At 44.3% G+C, this 22613-nt stretch overlaps 1 long non-coding RNA gene across 1 annotated transcript in view; it reads right to left on the bottom strand.

Moving 5' to 3' along the window:
• LOC102368519 overlaps positions 1-21339 on the bottom strand; it is a 35349-nt gene extending 14010 nt beyond the window's left edge. Inside the window, exon 1 of the long non-coding RNA XR_323610.1 lies at positions 21199-21339. This is a non-coding gene — a long non-coding RNA (uncharacterized LOC102368519). The remainder of the gene's footprint in view (positions 1-21198) is intronic.
• Between the last annotated feature and the right edge of the window lie 1274 nt (positions 21340-22613).

Raw genomic sequence — 22613 nt, 5'->3', positions numbered from 1 at the left:
GGAATAATTAGATTAGGAAAGCCCCTGCCATTGTTGAAGCCAAAAAATTAACAGGATTCCAAAACACCTTGGATGATGGAGATCAAGTGTATCCAGGGTTGTTGTAATTAAACCAAACATAGAAGGGATCTTCAACTTTTGAGATTAGAAGGTGACCTAATAGAAGGAGGGCAGATCATCTCATGTCTGTCTAATGCAGTGGTCAGCAGCCTATGACCCACAGGTCAGGTCTGGCCTGCGAAGAGGTCCAGTCCAGGCCCTACAAGTCTGGTCTAGCACAAGGGATCAGTGGCATGAAGCTGCATGTACCACCCATCCCCTTTTCAGCACTCCCTCTGCTGAAGAGCCTGCTGCTTTGCTGTGTCTATGCCTCCCTTGCTGCAGAAGGGTCGGGAATCGGTAGCGAGACTGAGTGCAGGCAGCTGGCTGCTCCAGGGGGAGGGAGAGGAAAGGGGACCAAGATTTCTGGCCTGCAGTTATGGCAAACTGTGATCCATGTTGACAAGGTTTCTTGCACACTGAAGCGTCTGGGGCTGGCAGCTGTTGGAGACGGCATGCTGGACCGGATGGACCTTGGGTCTGATCCAGTATAGCTACTCCTCTTTAACTGAGAGAGCTAGTTATTCATACAGAAAGGTTAACAATCTGTAAGAATCCTTCCTCAGTGTGAATAACTCTAACTTCATTTTCATGAGTCTTTTGGTTGGAAGTAGTCTTCCAGATAAAGCTGAGAGGATACCAGATGAAGGCTAGGAACACTAGTATGACTCCATCTTCATCTCTTCAAAATAAGAGAGAGTTTATGAAAGTTTTATGAAAACTTTTATAAAAGTTATGAACATTTCTGAAAGTAGTGTAGTGACATTCAGAAAAAAATAGGACAGTAGTAATAGAACATACAAGATATTAAATGATGTAGGTAAGGCAACAGAAGCTTAAAAAAATGCCCAGAATTTCTTTTGACTCAGGTAGATCTGGTGTCCTGTTCACAGATCTCTTTCAGATGCTGGTGAAATAATGCTAAACAATCATTTCAAGTTAAGTAGGCTATTTATGCCTGGCATTTTTTTTCTCTCTCATTCAGTAAAGATGTCATTAAATTTAGTGCTATGCATTTGCTAGTCTTTGTAGTTCAGCTATTTAGCGCTTATTCCTGTATAAAGAGAACCAACAAGCATTTTTTAAAAATCTCTCTTCTTTTATTAAGAAAAGGAGCAAATAAATGTACCTTGTATGATGATGATCCTGCAGGCATTTCCTTCAGAGCAGAAATATGTACACGTGAGATCTCCATCCTTTCAGATACAGAAATCTGCTTATGCAGAGCAGCATACAGGACTGGGGTCCTATATACTTGCCACTCATGAATATTTAAAGATTTTTTTTGCTTTTATTTTACACCTAAATATGGATCATCTATACAAATGCTGGTTTCCATCTCAACTCGGGGATGTTCTAACAAATCCTATAAAAACAGCTAACTGCTATCCAAGGAAGAAAAACAAGTATTGGTTCATTTCCAAATGCTTTACATTTCAGCTGCATGTTACTTTAGATCATCTTTCTTCTAAATTGTGCACCAGAATGGGATTTGGTGGCATGTCTGGAGGCTTCAAGGTTTGGGGATTCCATTGGCTTCATTGTTTTACGAGCATGACATTGCACAGTCCATTCTGTTTAATGTTCCTACTTTAAATTTTGCTTCTGAGATTTTGACCTTTAACAACCAATACAACACCCCTTTAGTATAAGCCGTGACATTTAAAAGTGATACATTATATTATGCCCACATTTTACCACCCTGCTTAAAACCATGTAAAAATAATTATTTCATCCTTAATGCAGGAAATAAAGTCTGTTCCCAAAGAAATACCTTGACATTTTTTGCCTGTGCCTTTCTAATGAAAAGAAGGCACTCGAATGTAAAGAATACCATGCATTGTTATCATTTTTTATCATTTATTTTTATTCTTTAGTTAACCAAAGGTGTGTGTGCATACACATGTTTTATTATAGCTTGAAAACTAAGAACAGGTGTCAGAAGATGAGACCAGATGCCTAATAAAATATCTAAGAAAGCTTATTTTTAAGTTAGAATCTATTTATATGGGAGTAATGGCATGAAGATAAGCCTTGAAAAGAAAATGAGACTGCCAGCAGAAGAACTGGCTTGCAGACAACAGAATGTGAACCATTCAATATACGAGGGCATAACAGAGACACTTTTATTTGAACTAACTTGCAATTTGTACCTGGTGAGGCCATATTATACTTCAATTTATAAGTTAAATGAATTATAAGGATTCAGACTTAATTGTAGATCAATATGTAAACAAACTGTGAAAAGCAACCACAGTTCTTGAATTAGATGGGGATCCCCTTGATCCTAAACTTTTCATAGGTGAAGGACAAGATTTTGGAGTTTCAGGGCATAACGGGACTCACAGAAAACAATGTTTTTACAGATAGAGACCTTCCTGCAGGGAATTTAACGTGATGATCATGTGTTGTGGAGAAGAAAGGCAGAGGGGATATAGATTTATTTCTGGCAAAATACCTTTAGAGTAGTGGTTCTCAACTTTCTTAGACTCAAGGCACCCTTGTTCTATTCAAGGCACCTCTCAGAAAATTCCAGATCTTGATATTCCACTCTTTTTGGTTACAAAAAAAATAGAGCAATATTTTCTACTACAAAGATGTCTCCCTCTCGGTTTGTTGAACTCCAGACTTTTGAGTATTACATACAAATTAAGCAAAATGAAGCCATAGGGACATGAGGATTATGGGAGAAAAGGAAGAAAGTGAAGAGAATGATGTTTGAGAGAAGAGCTAATCAAAATATCAGTGAACTTCTGTTTGGCTCGGGGGATCATTGTAACTCAAAATGCTTCCTGCACTTCTGTCTGCACCCTCAGTTGGTGGTGGTTTTCCCTCAGTGAATGTTGGAAAGGCATTATGCCTTCCTTTATGCATTCATGTTGTATTTATACTTCTTTTTTTATTTAAACATGTAAATGATCTTCTAAGGCATCCTGAAAACCATCTTGTTTTAGGAAACGTGTCACAAAACACGCCCAACTCAACTCCCAGAAAATCTGCTTGTGAGTCTAGATAATAGTTCATGACCCAGAGTCTGCTCAGACCATGGCACTAGTATCTTTAAGCGTCCTCATCATTTGCTGGGTGTGCGCTCCTATATGATGAGGAGCATCACCTACACCATAACTGTCACTGCAGGACTGTTTCAGAAGGTAGAGCACCAACAGGAGAAGGTCCTTGCCACATGGAGTTGACAGATGTCTCTGGCATTTTGAGTGTGTTTCCTCCCCCCGCTCCCAAATGAATGTTGCTGAGGCCCGTTCTGCCCCCACCCAGATATATACTAAGTGCTGTGCTAGTTTTAGTGAGGCAAGTGAGCACTTTGAGGGTTGAATTGGCTGTTCCATTAGGCAGTATGACTTTCTTATGAAGTGGCATGTTCTACAATGAGCTATTCCATAACTCTTCTGCCTCAATGGAAAGATGAAGGCTGTGAGTGATTTGATACAGGGGTGTCAAACTCATCTGGCCCTGCTGCCATGGGCCTTGCATGTGAAGCTGGTCCAGTGCTCACTGCATGCAGAGTGTGGATCAAATCTGTACCCAAGGGCAGCATTGGGGACCAGATTGTGGGGCTCTGTGGGCCTGAGGGCTGCAGCTGTGGCACCCCTGGTTGACTGAATTCGGTCTCAGTATGTTCATATGAACAGGACAAATGAATATATGAAAGGGGTTGCTTTGAAATATATTAACGTGATACAAACCAAAAAAAAAAGAAAGAAAAAAAGAGAGTATTATTGTATTAACCTAGAATAACTCTTCTTGCTTCTAGAGAGTTATTCCAGTTTTACGTCAGTATAAGAGGGAACAAGATTTGGGCCAACATTCGTTCCTAGTCTGCACTTATTCCACTTATTCTCTCTTTGATGGGGGTGGGCGGGACATCCTACTGATGATCATGTGCCTACTTGCTCTAGAGTAGCAAGGTTTTTATTAAAAACAATTCTGACCTTTCTGTCATTTTGTCTTTGTGAATAGGCAGAAAAGTCACATAACCCCTAGATACCTGTCGCTAAGCCAGACAACAAACAATGATGAAAAAACATCCTTTTTTATTTTGCTGGAAAGGGTGTAAGGATTTATTTCTATGTGAAAGGACTAGTATTTTATTTTTCATTACTGAATTCTTTTGCATACACATTCTGGCTTCCACATACTTTAGATGGACCTCAGCGTGTACATCGTTGCTTGTTAAATGAAGGGCTTTGTTACACATTCATTTTAGCTGGCTCCTGGAACTCTTAAGCCCTGGATTGTCCACACACGTCCACACGTTAACACCTGAAACTAGTTTTAAGTACACTTTCAGGGGACTGAAAGTTATGCTACCCCATATTTATCCATGTTGCCCAGCTCATGTTCCATTAATATATGAACACTCCCCACAGATGAGCTGCCCAAGTTGCAGTCCATCAACATTGCCAACTCTGTCAACTTTCCACCCCTGGACTTCCACTGCCCAAGGGGCAGTTCTGGCACCAAGCCAACTCCTTCTCCTGTCCCTGGCATGGTGACTGTCCCACCCCAGCGATGCAACCCCATGCAAAAAGCTTACAGAGCACATGCCAGCTAAGCAGGTCTCAGGGCATGGACAGGTCCAGGACTGGGGCCTAGGTTGATTGGGGAGGACAAGATAGGGGGCCAGATCAGGACCCCATGAGCTAGGTCTTCCTTCCTGGGACTGGGGGAATAGCTCCCCCCAAAGCACCTTCCCTCACTGCTCCCACTTCCCAACCACCCTGGGAAACACAACCAGCACTCCTCACACACCAGTCCCAAATCCCAGTTTATTAAAGCATGAGACCTTCTTTAATTTACTTTATTTGTTTTTAATTTTTTTTTACTTCCTTTTTATTTTATCCTTCAGTAGCCAGCTTCCTTCATTTCACCACCCTTCCTCCACCCTCATTTCCTTTCCTCCTCACATTTCATTACCCCCCCATCCCATTAACCATCTCCCAGTTTCATTTTCCTGCCACCCTGACAACCCCATCTCTCACACCTCCACAGAGAGCAGAGATAGAAGCCTGTCCTGGCTCACCAGCCCTGTAGTGGCAACTCACAGCTGTAGCTCCTCGTCAGGTCCCTGCTCACCAGCCCTCTAGTCAGTGGCAAATCACAACGGTGCACTTGGGGGTCAAAGAAGGTTTTTAGCCTTATGGGCCACGTCCAGACAAGTGTGGATATGGTGTTGCAGGCCCATCTGTGGCGCCACAGACCCATCTGTGGTGCCATACACTGTACATGCAGGTGTTTGCTGCACTGCTACCTTGCAGCATGGTGGGGGGAGTTTGACACTGGAGATCCCCTGCTCTGCACCAGAGTGCATTGGGCACAGTTGCTCCCTGGGGTCAAGTAGCAGCAGCACAAGGTGTGCCTCTGTTACTTGTCCCTGGGGAAACAAACATCTGCGCTTGTCTGGACATGACCAAGATGTGACTGCTCCAAACCTGAGCTAGCACTAACACTGATCAACATTTGAACAGCTCAAAGTGCAATGTGTAACAAGGCCCTAAGAAATTCTCTCACAAAGACCAGTTTTCGCTAGTTTACACTGTCCCTAGGCTTGTCCCAGTTGCTCCTACTCTGGGCATGCCAAATTTAAGAAACTGGGCAATGAAACTAATCTAGAGTGGCTCTAAGAGAGTGCCATAACTGTGTCTAAGATATAAATCCTCAGTGTGGTTCTGGGCATGCACTCGGCACCTCTCCGAAGCCTATTGCCTAACTGTTGGATTTTGTAACATGGAGAGCAACAATGAGTAGGCCGACCATGCTTCTCAGTGATACTCTAAGACGTGGCACAGAATCAATGTAGGCACAGACTTATGGTTACATTAATGCAATATAATATTGATTCTGTCTCAATCAAAACATGATGTGATCTCTCCAGGCTCCTTCACTTAACCTATTTTAGCATCTTCGTATAGGATAGTTTGGTGGATGCTACTGCATCAGACAGAAGGTTGGACTAGACCTCTGGTGATCCTTCCCAGCCCTGCTTCTCTATGACTCTCTATAATTCAGACACTTTCAAAGCTATCCTTCTGACTAAAGCACAAACTATTGACAACAATTTCTTATACATACTTCATATGAGGTATGATAAGTACACCTGGCACAAAACAAATGCTTCAGAGATTAAATGATGGAAGCAATTCATCATATTAAATGAAGCTTTTAAGAACTGTGAATCCAAAATCATCAGCAAGAGTTACTTTATCAGCTTAATTGCAGGAACTGTTTCTTTTCAGAATGTCCTTTTCTTTGCTTCAAAAAAAGCATTGTATCTAGTAATTATTCAGCCTTATTAACTCAAAAAGATGTGTTACTCTGTGCACATAAGTTTTTAAGCCAGAAATCAGGCTTCAAATAGCAACATTTTTATATGTATGCCTTGCTGAATTGTCTAATCTGAAGAAAGTGTCTAGCAGCCCTCATCCATGTGGATAATGGACCTGACTTAAAGGAGAAGTTTTCTGTTAATGCAGAAATTCAGTACATTACTTAATTGTAATTTCATTCATCTGAAAACCATTTAGGGGACACGGCACTATTTCAAACATGGGGCTCTCAATAGGTAAGGTTTGGGTATACTAAGTTTCTATCTTGTAAGAAGGTGGGGGGGAGAGTAACATTACTCCTCCTACTGGGAATTATAAAGCGCAGTTAGTACTAGTGATGAATGAACTAAAAAAAAAAAAAAAAAAATTGAGACTCAGGGTAAGTGTGACACTCCCTGGCCCTGGATGCAGCAAAGGGCACTTTTCAGACACACTCCCAGGGTGTTCCCACACCTTCTGAGTTTTGCCCCCAATCCCTCTCTGCCATCTGCTGCTTGACTACTGAGAATAGACTAAGATGCTCCAAAAGTCACCTCTCTGACCTCTGGAACCTCAGCTATACCTGTCTCACTAGGTCTTGTTAGTCATCAGCAGAGGGGATTTTGCCAGCTAGAACAATGGCCGCATGCAGCCCGCCAGGCCATTGTATCCAGCCCGCAGGGCCCCTAAACATTTAGAAAATTAATATTTATCTGCCTCTGGCTGCCTGTCACGCGGCCTTCAATGGCTTGCCAAAACTCAGAAGACCCAGGCTTGCTGTTCAGGCAAATTTAAGTAGTTTCTTATCTGGTCATTTACATACATCACATGTTGGATTCTTGGGGAGCCCACACTATGCATATAAAACTTCCTGTCCCCCTCCTATGCATGCACATTTACCCAGTATAACAGGGAATCCTGGCCCTGTTACTGAAAGGTGGCATGGCCCCTTTAAGGGCAGGGTCTTTATAGCTTGGGCACAGGTAACCAGCAGCGCAGGGGCTAGGAAACAGCCCTGTGGGCAGGTCAGGGGAGTTGCATGATGAGAAGGGGGCTCATGCTTGGACTATATAAGACCAGAACCTACACCAATCAGGGAAGCTAGTCCTGGGAACCACAAAGAATGGCACCCATGGCAGTAGGGCCCTTGAAAGACCCAGAAATTAGGGTAAGCCACTCTGCAGACCCGGGAATGGGAATGCTACCTGGGGTGGAGAGCGAATGCTTCTAACAGGGCACGTGGCCTTTGTTTAAGTTAGCCCTCCTGTTTGAGTTCCAAGCCTTGGGCCCTGCTAGAACAGTGGGCGTTGGGCAAGGGTCCAGCCAGAGAAGAGGGGCAGAAGCTGGGAGGACAGAAACCTCAAGAATGGAACAAATGTCTGAGGTGGCCTGGAGGCTCAGGGACAAGTATCCTACCTGACTGGTGATTTAAAATGCCCGCAAGGCATGGGGTGTGGTGTAGGGACAGACTGGAGCCATGCAATACGCCCTTGAGGTATACAAGCTCGAGAATTGACCACAGGTGAGACAACACTGTGGGCTCAACCTTGTATACCTCAAGGACATATTGCGTGGCTCCAGTCTGCCCCTACACCATGCCCCATGTCTCATGGGTGTTTTGAATTGTCAGTCAGGTGACATGTGGCAGACAAGAAGGCAGAGAGAGACCCAGAGAGACAAGGCACAGAGAGAGCCTAGTAAAGATGCAGGGGGCATCACAGTGCCCCTCAGGTGCCTAACCTGATTTTTACACCCAGGGTAAAAATCTTTCCTACTCTAATTAAGACCAAGAGAATATTTCCATCCTTCTAGAGGTGAAGATTTCTAATCCAGTACCCTAAATATACTCTCTCACCTAATTTCCCCACAGTGAGATGGGTAAAACTCACATCAGATGCTAGTTCTCAGATTGCTTCCCTTAATTGTGAACAGGTGAGGAACACTTAAGTTCATCACTGCCTTACTAAACATCCTTGGCTAAAATATAAAAATATATACCAGCATGACACCAATGTCAAATACCACAATTCATATAAACATAAGAATGATAAAGCTGAACACGGCTTGATGCTACCTATATGTAGAGACTACACGTGACATATCAATAAAATAAACTCCAGAAAATGTGTAAAATGACCCACAAACACCTATATCATTGTAGGTTTGTGACAAGAAGCACCCAAGATCCTGAGGTATTTCAGTCTTCCAGTTCTTGAGCTTTCCAAACTAATCTTGCAATCTACTCTCTCATAAAATTATAGAAACTCCTGGTTTAGGGAGGAAAAGAACAGACTTCTTCACTATATTCTAACTGGTACTATGTGAAGCATCTACATGCACGAAATTAAAAGCTACTAGTAGTAGGCGGCATCTCTGTCTGTCTTGCAAGTCAACAAAATTGCGCCAAGTGAGGGGTCGGGTCACTGAACACCTGCATATGGCTACAGAGCCCAATTCTTGAGTGACCATCCCTTCACCATTTATCACATATGAAGTTTGTCTCAAACAATTGTAAATGGTGCAGAGTTCTTCCTACGGTTTCTTCTTTCCTTTGCATATTAGGGTTTTCTTTTCTCAGATGTCTTCATTACACACTTTATAGACTGTTTCCAAGTGCTTCAGTCCTCTCAGCAATCTTCTCCCAGTCATTTGCCTCCATAAAAGCTACTACCACGGAACTATCTCATCACTAACAGTGAAAGGTGGTGGGGAGGGTTTGATTTCAGCGTTTTCAGTGTATTCATTTTCCATCTCAGTGGTTAGCCCATCTTGTGAACACAGAAGTGAGTGTTATGCTGTTTGGACATTAAAGGTGAGGTAAAGGAAAGGAAGCAATCTTTTCAGAGAAAATATGAGATGGTGCTTGGATGGAAGAGCTTGGGCACTGCATTTAGTCTGGGGGTACAAGCAAGAGGCCAAATTTGTAGAGCCAAGATATTCATGGGAAAAGGACTACTCCTGCCTCAAAGAGAAGTCTCCCCCAGCTCCCCCTGTAACTCCCTCCTAGACTCCACAGCTGTCATTTGCTTGGCACTCTTCCGTGTGCACAGTCTGTCTCTCAGCATATTGGCAGAGCGGGCCAAAACACTTCTGACAAATATTTTTTCCTGTCAAAATATGATGCTTTGTTGAAATCAAAATGTTTCACAGAACCATCAGTTGCCACCAGTTTCTCATTGGGATGCTCTCTCAGGCCCCCAGTGGAAGTTTGGGAGCAGAAAAACCTAGGAGTTATAAAACTTGGACAGCATAGATATTTGAGACCAATTTGGACCATGTCCTTGGCCAATGCCCTAGTTATGAAGATGCAGAGTCAGACTATGGAGACATAACTTTTTAAATTCCTTTAAAAGGGGCCAGTTGGTTGTGGCTAGAACACTTGGAAATACTGGGTACAGTTGTGCAAGGAAAAATTTCTGAACAGAAAGAAGGGTGCCCCCATTTACCAGCTGATACATGAACAGAAAAGAATTCAACCAACTCTACTGCCACATACACATGCACAGGAGCATGACTCCTTCCTTCACATGGGTTCTCCACAACTCATTTAAACTGCACTGGACCTTTCCAACTGGACAGTGCCTACAGCATGAAAGTAGAGTAGAGGCAATGAGAACTTTACTGTAGGTAACGCTGGAGCTACTTACAAAAGATTCCTTTGTTGCAATTCACAGCCCACAGCCCAAATACATTGTGATGCATAGCACATCCTAGCAAATCATTTAGGGCTCATCCAAGACTCCTGGAAAGCAATAGAAAGAATTAATTCACTTCAGGAGGCTTTAGAATAGGCCTCCAAGGCCAAACCTTAGCTCATTTGCAATCAATGTCAAGCTTCTCTGGACTTCAAACAAGCCAGGATTTTGAATCCTAAGCAGCCTTCATGCTATTGCACACTCTTATTCCTTTAGACTGTACATGAGTTAATTATCATTTTCATATTCTCTTTGTAAAAAGTGGGTTATAATGAGATCTTCTGGTGGATAACTGATCACTTAGTTTTCACACAGGTCCTGTTAAAGAGAAAATAACTTCCAGTTTTTGCGTAATGCTGCAACTCCCGCATCTCAACTCTGATGTTTTTATTGTGACCATGATTGCTATTTGGGTGCCTTCATTTGTTTGCTTTTAAAATAGATATTTTATGAGCAGGAACATTTCATAAAACACCACATAAGGAAAAGTAAATGCTTTTATTTGCCATATGTGAAGCATTTTTTATAAAGATTTATATTCAAATGGGTCTTATCTGGGCGGAACACAGATGAAAAAAAATATGGTCTGAAAGGCTTCTAACAGACAATTTTTTCTGAAGACTTCTGCTCTGTATTTACCAGCTAATAGTTTACAAGCTTATCTTCTTCTTTCAGAAATTGAAGTTTTCAAACTCTTATGACTATTTCTTTGAAAGAAACAGCCCTCTAAAGAATAGATATTGCATTACACCACATCAAGTTTCATTATAATAGACTTATGAAGTCTATAAAGTAACGTCCAACTTTGAAAGAACATTATTCTAAATGAACAGTTAATCATACACAAAAGCATTATGACCTTGAGAACGATAACTTGCTAGTGACTTATATTAACTAACAAAGAGTTCAGCTGTACGTCTTTTAATGAGGTAAAGCTTCATGACTCTTCAGAAGTTGTGATCCAGGACTACCTATAATTAATTTTAATTTACTGCCTATTGACTGATATTCTGGTTTTCATTATTAAAAAACTTTATGCTACAGGAAACATGGGTAGTACATCCAAAAGCACACAAAAGGTTCTCTTCTCCATCTTAGGAGCCACAGGGCTTCAGGCAGGAAGGTGCCATTCATCAAATTGAACAGATTTAGTATTCCAGCACCTGCTGATAAAACACATGTCTTTGTGGATCCCTTTTTCTGTGGTATTCCTCAGTGCTGTAGATGCTCATGCTGAGGTCTCAAGTACATTGGTTAGCTTCCTGTAAAAGAGGCCCCAACCCCTGTGACAGAGTGGGGCTAAGTGGTAGAATTAGAAGGCAGCAAGACTCCAGTTTGTAAACTGCAGGCTGCAGAGGCAGACTAGAGTTGTTTTCCTGCTAGTAGGGTACAGGCTTCAGGGGCAGACAGCAAGGCAGTGCAGTAAGACCATTAATTAGCAGAGGAGGAATCTCTGTGCCCCAGTAGGGAAGGGGAGCCTGGCGACTAGAAGGGGTGGAACCAGTCAAGAGATTTAAAACAGAGCTTCAGACCAGGACAGGTCTAGACTGGCCCAGATTTTGAAGGGAGAAGGAGCTCGGTGCAAGCATTATAGTAAAAAGTGCATAAATTGTTTGTTGCACGTGATTTTTCTGTTTTTGCTGTGTGGCATGGGAGTGGCTGATGAGGGAGATGGAAGATCCCGATTTGTATTGACAAGTTCTACCTGTCTAAGGAAGCATGCAGGCCAACCAGAGGAAATGTCCTAGATTTAGTTTTGGCCAAAGGGGATAACAGCCTAGTGAGTGATCTGATGATAGAGGGTAACCTAGGCAATAGTGACCATGACACTATCACTTGCACTGTCCATCATAGGGCTGGGAAATCTGTCAGTAAGGTACAAATTCTTGACTTTAAAAAAGTCCACTGGCGAACCTCTGAGAATTAGTGGTGCTCAGAAGAGGTCCCAGAAGACTGGAAGAGGTCCAGTGCTGTGATAATCTTCAAGAAGGGGAGAAGAGGGGACCCAGGGAACTACAGGTTAATTAACCTGACCTCAAAAGTCAGCCTGGTCTTCAAGAGGAGATTGGATAGATATCTGGCTGGGGTATTATGATCCCAGCACTTGTTCTTGCCCAGGGCAGGGGGGCGGACTTTATGGTCTGTTCAGGTCCGTTCCGACCCTAAAAGCTATGAAGCTATCAATCCCAGGAAAAATCCTCGAAAAATTTCTCAAGGAGTCCATATGTCATTAGTTAGAAGAAGCCAAAATTCTGAATGACAACCAGCATGGTTTTGTCATGGGCAGGTCATGTCTGACTAACCTCATCTCCTATGACCAGGTTACTCACCACCTGGATAAGAGAGATGAGGTCAATGTTATTTATTTGGACTTTAGGAAGACCTTTGACGTGGTGCCACATGAGGCTCTCATGGTAAAACTAGGGGACTATGGGCTCAACAATTTAACAGTCAGATGAGTGGGGAACTGGCTGCAGGGTTGGACCCAGAGAGTACTAATAGATGAATCTATGTCAACCTGGAGGAAGGTAGCCAGTGGGGTCCCCCAGGGTTCAATACTTGGGCCGGTGCTTTTCAACATCTTTATCAATGATCTGGTTGTGGGGGTGAAAAGCACACTGGCAAAGTTTGCTGATGACACTAAACTCTGGGGAAGTGCAGCCACGCATCAGGGTAGGCTGACGATCCAGGTAGACCTAGACAGATTAGTTAGACGGGCAGACTAGAACTGAGAAGCACAAAGTGCTCCATCTGTGGAGGAAAAATCCACAACAAACTTGCAGGCTTGGCGGTGCTACATTAGCTAGCACCAAGTCCGAAAGGGGCCTGGGGGGCAAAACTGACTATAAAATTAATATAAGCCACCAGTGTGAGGGTGCAGTTAGCAGAGAAAACAATACAATGGCATGCATCAACTGATGCATCTCAAGCAAAACTAAGGAAGTTATTCTCCTGCTCTACTCAGCATTGGTGAGGCTGCAGCTGGAGTATTGCGTCCAGTTCTGGGTGCCGCACTTCAAGAAGGATGTGAAGAAGCTTGAGAGAGTTCAGAGAAGAGCCACTCATATGATTAGAAGCCTGAAGAGCAAGCCATGAGGAAACGCTGACAGATATGGGACTGTTAGCCTAGAAAAGTGAAGACTTCGGGGGGATTTGGTGACAGCTTACAAATATATCAGGGGAGAGCATCAGGGGCTAGGCAAACAACTATTCACTGAAGTGCCCCAGGGGAAAACCAGAAGGAACAGTTACAAATTTGTAGAAGGTTTCAGACTGGATATAAGGAAAATCGTCTTCACAGTTCATGTGAACAGACTCTAAAATAAACTCCCAGTGAGGGCGGTGCAGGCACCTACCCTGGAGATCTTCAAAAGGAGACTGGACTCACACCTTGCTGGGGTTATTTGACCCCTGCAGTCTTTCCTGGTCAGAGCAGGGGGGCTGGCCCCGATGATCTCATGAGGTCCCTTCCAGCCCTAAACTTCTGTGAATCTGTGGAGGCCACCAGGTGCCTGGGGAAAGGTACTTTGTGCGTAGTGAAGTGTGTTAGGGGTGACTGAGGCCTGGGGGCCAGAGTGGGAAAGACAGCCCTAGCTGGGCTGTTGCTAGCTGAAGCTAGAGAGAGCCCCAAGTGGGCTTCCAGAGGCCCCCCAACTGTTGTGGGAGTGGGCTATCGGAGGCCAGGGGAGAGCTGCTTCTCTTAGAATCAGAGTCAAAGATCAGTCCAGCACGAGGTGCCCTGATGACAAGCAGAGTGAAGTGAGACACCTACATACAGACTTGCTTGGAAGTTCTGTGGGCAGCCTGCCAAACTTATACAAGTTCTCCATCAAGACATGGTAGGTGAGATTAGGGAAGTACCTCTGGAAAGACCGAGTGACTAATGGGATTAGTGTGGCTGCTAAAGGGCATGACAGCTGCAGTTTGGAGATGCATCCTGTTATACTCCCCTTTTCTTCCACTTCTGCTTCCAATTCCTGGCCCCCCCAGGGATGGTATTCTGGAAGACAACAGGAGCTTGCTACTATGCTCAGTTTGCTCTTCCTTCTCCAGGCCTTTTCCTAAATCCAAGTGTCTATTTGGCTTCCACTGCAAAATTGCAACCTTAAGTTTGTCACCCAGCCACATTATTTAGTTCTTCTATAAATATTGAGCTGGGACCCTGATGTGATCTCATAACTTTAGAGGCAGAAACCAAGAGCCTAGGCCACAGGTTTTCAACCTTTTCAGATTCAGGGCCCCTTCCACAATTTTTCTAATTTGGTGGTTGCCCTCACTAAGAATCACTGTTGCACTGCTTCAACTTACCTCCGTGATTTTCAGTGAGGGCGATGCTACTCTGCCAGGTGCAGGTGCCATACACTCCTCATGCAAAGCCAGGCCTGAAAGGTCTGCACAAGGTGGAGCTGTTCCATGTGTCTGTTTCCAGGAGGTGTGCACAGAAACAGACTGGAAAGGGCTGCATTAGGGTTATTAGATAAACCCAGAGACAAAAAAAACCACTGGCTTCTGTCATCGACACTTGATGGTTAGGCTCCTGGAAATCTTGGTGTGTTGGGTGTACTCCTTTTGGGAAAGGAGTTTGCCATCTTGGAACCAGAAAAAACAACAAATTATATCCTAAAAAAACAAAACAAAAATACCCCAAAAAACCAAACAAACATCCACAATAATATATTTTCATTTTATTTTAAAAAATATTTTGTCCTGATTTGTGTATATTTGCACTGTGTATACAGAGGTGATTCCATAATAGCTCAAAATGAAGTCTTTCTCTTGTATATTTGGGGGGGGGGGGTGGCTGCATGTATGTGTTAAGGTGTGTGCATGTAGCAGTGAGTAGAGCTCCCCCAAGAGGCATGTGGGTGTGAGGGTATGGTGGTGTGCACTCCCCGCCAAGCTGGTCAGCACCTGCCCCTGCCCCCACCCTGCAACAGCTCCACACCTGCACACCCTGTCACACCTCCCCACCACCGCAAGTTAGGCGCAGCCCCTGCCTGCCTTGCACCTGCTCCACACCACCTGGCCATGGTACGTCCTGCTGCCCCTTGGGCACGTAGTGGAGCTGGGATGGCTCTGTGTCTGGACTACCTTTCTAGGCAGCCCAGGTGGCAGCAGCTCCTTCCGGCTGCTGCTGCTCCCAGCCCCGCAGTACCAACAGGAACCTGCACTGCACAGCCCTGACTCAGCACACCCCGAGCCTGCTCCAGACTCACCCATCCAGGCTGAGCAGCAGCAGTGGTGCTGGGCAGAAACTGTTGTTTGGTGTAGGGGGAAAGCAGCCCTTTCCCCTTGCAGATGCTGGGCAGTTCTAGGTGCAGCCACCTGGAGCCCACACCATGCATCACCAACACCTCTGGGCTGCCTTGCATCAGCACTGCCTCTGGGCTGCCCAGCATGGCAGTGGTGAGAGTTCAAACCCTGCCAGTCAGGACTGTGTGGCGCAGGTCCCCACTGGTACCATGGGGCTGGGGGCAGCAGTGGTGGCAGCCAGAAGGTGCCACTCTCCATAAAAGGTCTTCCCTGCCATGGAGCCCTGGTGCATGCCTAGGGGGGCAGCAGAATGCACCATGGCTGGGTGGCACCTGGGCCAGGCAGGACCAAGGGATCCACTGCAGGATGAACAAAGCCCCTCCATGGACCAGATTCAGCGTGCAGGCTGTATTTTGCCTACCCCTGCACTAGATGCATTTGAATAAAGACTAAAGAGTGTAGCTACTGACTGAAATTTTGTACATTTCTACATTTGGGTAGCACGGGTGACAAAATCATGTGCCACATTACTGAAAGTTTCTCTTTCCCACCAGAGAGTATCCAAACCTCGCACACTCTCCTATAGACCTTTTTTAAACTACTTCATGAATGTCTGCTAATGAGTCTGAAGTTAGCCTACCCTTCATTGTGCTTGACTTAGCTGAATGGATAGATGTACATGCTCTACAGATTTCTGGGCAGTGTTTCCAAAAATGCAGATCCAGTTTTCTTGGTACCAGGTAACTAGATCGCTATTAAAAAAAAAAAAAAAAATCTGATGGGGAGAACTGAAAACCATTCTCATCAACTCATTGCTTTCTGACCCGAGGGTGGCTCCCTTCCACCCCTAGCTACGTACAATAACTGTAGCATTCCCAGCCAGCAGTTGTAGGTCATTCACCTCAGAACTCCTTCCTCAACACTACCATTCACAACAAGACCAAACCCCTTGTGGGCCAACACTCAGTGATAGCAGAAGAATAAAAAGTCTGTTTGGCTGCCAACCGTGGTCCCAGCAGTAAGCCAGAGGGTACCCAGGTGGTTTTGCCACTGACAAGTTCTGCACTTCCTGGTGCAGTAGTTCTTGTTTTTGTCCTGCAGTACCCTGCTGTGCCTGTGCCAACTAGGACCTTCATACTGCTTGTAGATGTCCACTGTTTGGTGCTCCTCTTTGGGGGTTTTGATTTGCAATTTAAGGAAAAATATAAGGCTGCTCCCTCTCTCCATTTAGAGAATCATAGTGTTGGCAGAGACATCAAGAATCATGCAGGATTTGCTATTCTTAAATCATCCCCTGCAAATGGTTCTCTCTAAATTCTCCTTGAAAGCCTCCAATGAAGGAGATTGCACAACTCCCATAAGTGGCTCATTCCATGGTCTTCCTATTCTTACAGTTAAGAACTTTTTCCCGAAACCCATTGCTTTGTGTGTTCCCCATTGTTCCCCTACCCTCTGTGGCAGAGAACAATTATTCTCCACAGGGCAGCTTTAAGTATTTGAAAGCTGCTATTATGTGTCCTCTTGACTTTCTTTTTTTAATCTAGTTAAGCATACCTTACAGCTTGTTTTCAAGCCCCTTTATTATCTTTGTTGCTCACCTTTGGACCCTCTCCAGTTTGTCTGCATCTTTCTTAAAATGTCGTACTGAAAACTGCACCCAGTACTACCCAACCTGCTTGGCACCAGCTAGAGTGGTACCGTCACCTCCCGTGTCTTGCAGTGGTTCTGTTAATGCAACCCAAATTTGTATCTGCTTTTCTTATGCCAACATCTCATTGCTGATTCATGCCAAGTCTGTGATCCACCATAAACCTCAGATCCTCCCAAATACTGCCAGGCCAGCTTTCCCATTTTCTCATTAGTTTTTCTTCCCTATATCTATTAATAATCAATTATGCACCCACCCAATCTAGCCCATGTTTATTCCACTTCCTTATGAGAGTGGCATTTTGGGCTGTGCCAAAAGGTTTTCCAAATCCAAGTACATGTCCGCCACATCTCCTTTTATCTACCAATGTGGGCTGTCCTATCCAAGAAGGATGTTCAGAACAAATCCTATCAAGCCATCTTAACAAACCTATGCTGGCTAGACTTGTTCACCCTTTCATTTGCCAAATGGCAACAACTTAACACTCGGCTAAAGATGCAGCAGCATCCTTTGTAGTAGTACTGTCAGCACTAAGTATTATACCTTTCCCCCTTTGGTTAATTGGAAAATGAACCAAATGTTTTTTTACTGCCCAACATCTCAGGATGGCCAGGCAGTCTGCCATTCGTGCAGGTGTCCATGTTGGTCTGCCCACCCAAATCCTATGTGCAGCCATGGGGACATTACTCATAGTGTGCTTACAATCAACTATCTGCAGATTAGAGGGTGGGAAAGTACCGAAGGACCATGGACCATTCTTTCTTCACAAGTCATTTTTCTATTCCAAGTTTCAGGAACATGTCAAGGTGCTGCCAAATTCTCTTCCGCATCCTTCTGAGACATTATGGAGTCTCCTTGCTGTTTGCCCTTCCTTTTCCCTTTAGTGAATCTGTACAAAAAACACTGTATACAGCAAAGGAGATAACTCATTTTTTCCTTCAGCAAGGATGAGTTATTTAGTTTCTTGATTTGCTGTGTAAAGTCCCCTCCAAAGAGGCATATATTTATTTGAGGGGGCTTTTTTCCCCCCTGACTTTTTTTCCCCCCTCTGTTCCTGGAGCATGTACAATCCAGTGCGGCATCTGATCATCTATACTGAACTCTTTGCTCTTGGATACCATGCTACTATGTGATGAGAGCAGTTTTAATTACTTCTGGTTTTTGCCTTCTACAGGTTTTTTTAAGTCTAGTCCCTAGCACTTTTAAATGAGCCGTTTCACAGTTCTTGCTTTCCACAGTTGTTTCTTGTGTTCTCTACAGTGGTGTATTATTCCAGCCGGGATTGCTGCTCAGCAGAACTCTGTTTCAAGTTCAACAGAGCAAGTTCTGGATAACAGCTGGGTCACTTTCTAGTGAAAACTTAGGCCATGGGACAGATTCTAATGTACCTGGTATCCCTTTGCAGTGGTAAATGTCACCAATTTAAATCCTGCAGTACAGTTTTTCCTCCCTTCAATAATTGTTTGCTATGGATCAGACTTATTTCAGATCCTGAGCCTCACCTGATAGGCGTCTTCAAACATGGAGTAAGAGATGTCTGGCGGCTCTTGATGTGGATGTTCGCATACAGCTGTGATGATTTCCTTCCAGAGGTCTTGCCTTTTGCCACAGGTGGGTCCAGGAGAGGAGTGAGGGGGTGTGTGGCCCACCCCCTCTGCTCTGTGGGCTCCTGCCAGAGCTCAGCTTATATGGGAAGCTCTCCAAGATCACCAGTTGGTATGGGCTCTTGCCAGCGCCACTGGCTTTCACATGGCTCTGAAACCCAGATGATGAGCACTGCCACCCCCAAATTCAGCACAGGGATGGTGAGTGGGGGGAAAGCAGAAGGGGGCAATGGCAGAGACACACATCCCTTGGGCTTCAGACCTGTGCAAAAGCAAATGGCTCCAACCAGAGCCTGTACTGACCAGCTGGTGAGCTCAGAGAGTACCTCTACATTCCCCTGAATCCACCCCAGCCTCTCGTCTCCTTTCCAAGCTGCAGTTTAGTTCTACCTTCGCTGAGCAGGAAGTACAGTGAATCAGAGCCAGGAGCCAAGCCACAAAGCCAGCAGCCTCTTCACCTCTGCTGCTACTCTTCCTCTCAAGCCTGAGTTTCCACTTCCTCCTCCATCACCATCACATGCACAAGGCATAGCAACTGCCAGTGCTTCTCCTGTCCTCTATGGGGAAGCTGTCCCACCTAGTTTCACCTGTGACTGATCCACTGAGGCTCTGAATTCAGCCAGGAATTGGTTAGTAGCTTGGAGATGACATGGTCTTTGTAAAATCTAGCAAGTAGTTTAGCTGAATTGGAGAGCTCTAGGGAAGAGGAATGATTCTGCAGGAGCCTGCAGTCAAAGGAGACTTGGTTCACATGTGCTATCAGGCAGAGAGTCTACAGAGTATAATCTTTTAGCAAATAGCTTCTGCAGAAAGTCCTGGGTCAGTTAAGATCTGGGGCAAGGCATGTGCAAGATGCTGAACCTGTCAATTAGTTTTATTTAGGATGCCTGTAACAGGACAGTGTTTTTTGGTTCCTGGGCTGGTTTACACACCTATTGATTTCATTGGTAGCATACAGACTGCATGGTTAGGCCCAAAGTTTGTACACCAAGGAGACTTAAGAGGGCTAGTTCAGCATGTATAAAAGGGTCTTGTCAAATAAAATATTACAAGTGCATTCCTGTAAGCCAGTTGTGCCTGCTGGAGCCAAATCTACATACTGAAGACTTGGAAAACAAATGGCCTTAAGAAGTCATTAAAACTTAAAGTGTTCTAAATCTTTTATTTATGCTTCTTAACTCTATTGTAGTCAGTTGCATTTTGGGGATCCCATGCTGTACCTGCAAACAGTGCAGAATATGAGGCTTAATAAAAAGTGGCTTCACGTTTTGTAAGAAAAACTAAACCTTCCCATTTCAATTTCTAGATAAGTTGCTTTGAATTTTCCATATACATGAATATAGAAAAAAAAAAAAAAATAGACCAAAACAGACTTTATGAAGCCAAAGTAATTAACTGTGGAAATCAAATTAGGACAGGAACCATTGCTATCAAGGCCAGGTTGATAGAAAAAGAACAGTTCTCATCTTTTATCCTTATAATCAGATATACTCAAAAGGATTATTGGTCTTTAAAAATAAACTGGAAACTAAGCTAACAAAAATCAGTGCTAAATTTATGCTGTTAAATATAACCAATATAATTGTTGGGACAGAATATATATTTTCAAGACAATTGTGCAGCCTTATCAGCTACTGCTGTGTTTAACTCTTCAGGGAGCCAATACACCAGTAGCAGAGCCAATCCACCCATCTGAGAAAAATGCCTCTTGAGAATCCAAGGAGACATAAGAAGCTGCTGCATCCTTTAAAACTGTGCAGTCTACATTCCTTATGGTACTCATCTCAAATCACAAGTTGCTTCAGAGCCAGGGAAAGAAGCATCATCCCACCCAACATATCCTTCTAGAGTACTCTGAATAGCTGATGGCTGTCACAGCTTCCTGCCAGGGAGGTGTTACAGGTTGCCCTCCCCAGTGGCATTTTAGTGACCTATGAGGAGCACCCTTGAAAGATAGAAGTGAAGCATTAAGGGACTTCATCTTGTATCCTGCCTTTACTCATCTGTCACATCTTGTAAATATTATTTAGATGTTCTTACAAGTGGGAGATTGCCTATTGTACTTCTCTGTTGGGGTTCTCAGCCATCACAGGGTTTGCCCCCCTGTCTTTCTCTGGAAAGGCCTACCAGCCTAAACCCACCAGGTAGGGTTTGACTTTGAGGCTCTAGCTCCTTAATCCTCTCTAGGCCCATGGCCCTCCTTTTGGCACTATGGTGCCAGGCCTTCTGGCTCCCTTACACTCTCCTCCCCTGGATGCCAAGTTGTTGGGTGCTCTGCCTCCTCAGGCTTGGCCCTCTCTCATAGCTCAGGCTACTAGCCAAGATCCCCCCACTAGGACCCAGCTTCAAAATCCTGCAGCCAGCTCTGAGCTACTGGCCCTACATGGCTGCACCCCCTACTGCACTAGGCCCTTCAGCTTTTTATGACTGCACCCCAAGGCGCTAATGAAGCCTCCTCTTCCCCTACAGCCTCAACCACAAACCACCAGTCTATCAGTCAAAATACAAACAGTAAGTCCATGGGCAATAACCACAAAAATAAATAAATAAATAAAGGCAGCAATATGCCAGCTTACATTTTTTCATGGCTCTGTGCTCCTGCTTCCCACCACCTGTTATGCTCCTCCTTGTGGGACTGCCACAGCTTCTCTAGGAGTCATCAGGAGTTCCCCCTACAGCAGCTGGACAGGCAGCCAAACCCCTCTATGGAGCACTTACACACAAACTCCCTCCCCCTTAGCTGCTGCCCAAGACCTGCTGCTAAGTCCAGGGCCAGCCCCTTTCCAGTCACCTGACTAGCCAGCAAGGTTCAGCTTTTAACCCCTACCCTGCCAGCAGGCTGTGCCTGGAAAGTTCTGGTCTTAAAGGGACCAGCCTGCTTTCTGGTAACAGGGCTAGGGTTCCCTGTTACAGGAGGTAAACATTAGAATTTGGGTTGCTTCCTGGACAAGTATGCCAGAGAGCCATAGGTTCCTGCCCATTCAAGATCAGTGAGAATTGACTCCTGAAACACATGTTTAGTTTTACAATGAGAGAGGGCTTCTTTAGTGCTCTGCTTAAACTTGTGAACCAAATCCTATATTTACTTTTCCATGTTGCCTACATTACAGAAGTATCCAGATGTCCTAGTTGATGAGATCAGACCCTGCTATGCTAAATGGAAGTGGATCTTGTCCCAAATAATTTACCATTTAAATTGACAAGACAAAGAATGGAGAATTAAGACTGAGAGACTGACTAACCTGAGGTCACACAGAAGCCCTGTGCAAGAACAGAGAACTGAACTTCCATCTTGAATCCTGGTTCAGTGCCTTGGTGCCATTCCCCCATAGGGCATGGTCATCTGAGTGTATCAAGAGTAGAGGAACTGGACTTTTGCCCATGGAGCTACCTCTTCATAAATGCAAATCTTTGACAGGTGCTATGTTGACATAATTGCTTTTAACTCACATGATCTCACCAAGCTCTGGAATTAAACTTACACCATTATTTATTTATTTATGGAAATTACCTGCTTCAGGCTGGGTATTATGAAAATTATTGGTGTTTTTCTAGAAATAAAACTGTAAACAAGTTTCTGCCTTGAAACTATAAACAGGCTAAAATGGGGATATTCCTTCCTGGTGATTTAGTGTTGTTTCTTTAAATAACTAAAGTCATACGTATTCACAATACAGCGTATAACATTCCAATTTAAAAATGGAAAAACTGGGCTCTGTGACCCAGCTACAAATCTTATACTCCAACCTTCAACCCTACCTTGGTCATAGATTCATAGATTCATAGATGTTAGGGTCAGAAGGGACTTCAATAGATCATTGAGTCCGACCCCCTGCATAGGCAGGAAAGAAGGATGGTTTCAGATGACTCCAGCCAGATGCCTATCTAACCTCCTCTTGAAGACCCCCAGGGTAGGGGAGAGCACCACCTCCCTTGGGAGCCCATTCCAGACCTTGGCCACTCGAACTGTGAAGAAGTTCTTCCTAATGTC

Source organism: Alligator sinensis, unplaced genomic scaffold, assembly GCF_000455745.1.
Source record: "Alligator sinensis unplaced genomic scaffold, ASM45574v1 scaffold678_1, whole genome shotgun sequence".
NCBI lineage: Eukaryota > Metazoa > Chordata > Crocodylia > Alligatoridae > Alligator > Alligator sinensis.
The sequence above is the reverse complement of the archived record's forward strand: the minus strand, read 5'-3'. Positions and strand labels throughout refer to the sequence as shown.